General features: G+C 34.6%; 1 protein-coding gene across 1 annotated transcript in view; it reads left to right on the top strand.

Moving 5' to 3' along the window:
• Positions 1-892, top strand: part of THBS4 (thrombospondin 4) — a 1064342-nt gene that overhangs the window by 379614 nt on the left and 683836 nt on the right. The gene's annotated exons all lie outside the window — the stretch shown is intronic.

The following is an 892-nucleotide window of genomic DNA, read 5'->3' as shown; positions in this document are numbered from 1 at the left end:
AAAACACTAAATTTAAAAGCTATTTTAAAATACATTCTTGACAAGTAAGTATATCCAAAATATTGCGTATGTATTTCATAAAAGTCTTGTTTCTAATCTAATGTAGTTGATGAATCTTTCACATAACAATGGATTGAGACCTTGTTATGTTTCAACATCAACACAAATTAGTACACAAACTGATAACAAACAAAACAAGCAGTCCACCCACAACTGCTACTAAGCTCAGATTTTGGAAGTTTCCATCAGCAAAGGATTATAGATGAAAACCAGCCATGACAGAGTATTATAAACCATTTTGACAAATGTTTATTCTGTAAGGGTGAGTCATAATTATTTGACTGTAGACTCTGTTCAGGGGATTTTAAAACACGTCATAGGTTTCTCAAGAAGGTTGCTCAGAAGTCTGCTCAGTGATGTGGCTCTCCCCAATTGGTAGATGCAAAATGTATCATCTGTACTTGTTCAGTACAGTACCCTGACATCAGCACCGATAAATATCATGGGTAGGTCACTAGTAGGTAATACAAATTAAAAAATCACATATACCACCTGGTAATGTGGGAGTAAGATGCATCTCAACAGCCAAAATTTCACTAGGCTATTGGGTACAAAGTTTCACATAAGCTTGATTAGAAAGATCAAGATGATCAGGGCAGCAAAGTGAAAGAAAACCTCAGATGGACAACTTTCAAGGCTCAGGAAAATACATAATCTTGTCATAAAACACACAGGACAGAACCACTGCATTTCTCAAAATTCCTCAAGACAAACCCTGCTTTGCTTGAAATCAATCTCAGTATTCAACGCACACAGCATCTCCAGTTTATAAATACATGTTTTGTTTTGTTTTTTAATAAATATCATGTTTTTTTGGAAAGAGAAATGATGA

This window comes from Meleagris gallopavo, chromosome Z (genome assembly GCF_000146605.3).
Source record: "Meleagris gallopavo isolate NT-WF06-2002-E0010 breed Aviagen turkey brand Nicholas breeding stock chromosome Z, Turkey_5.1, whole genome shotgun sequence".
Lineage (NCBI taxonomy): Eukaryota > Metazoa > Chordata > Aves > Galliformes > Phasianidae > Meleagris > Meleagris gallopavo.
The sequence above is the reverse complement of the archived record's forward strand: the minus strand, read 5'-3'. Positions and strand labels throughout refer to the sequence as shown.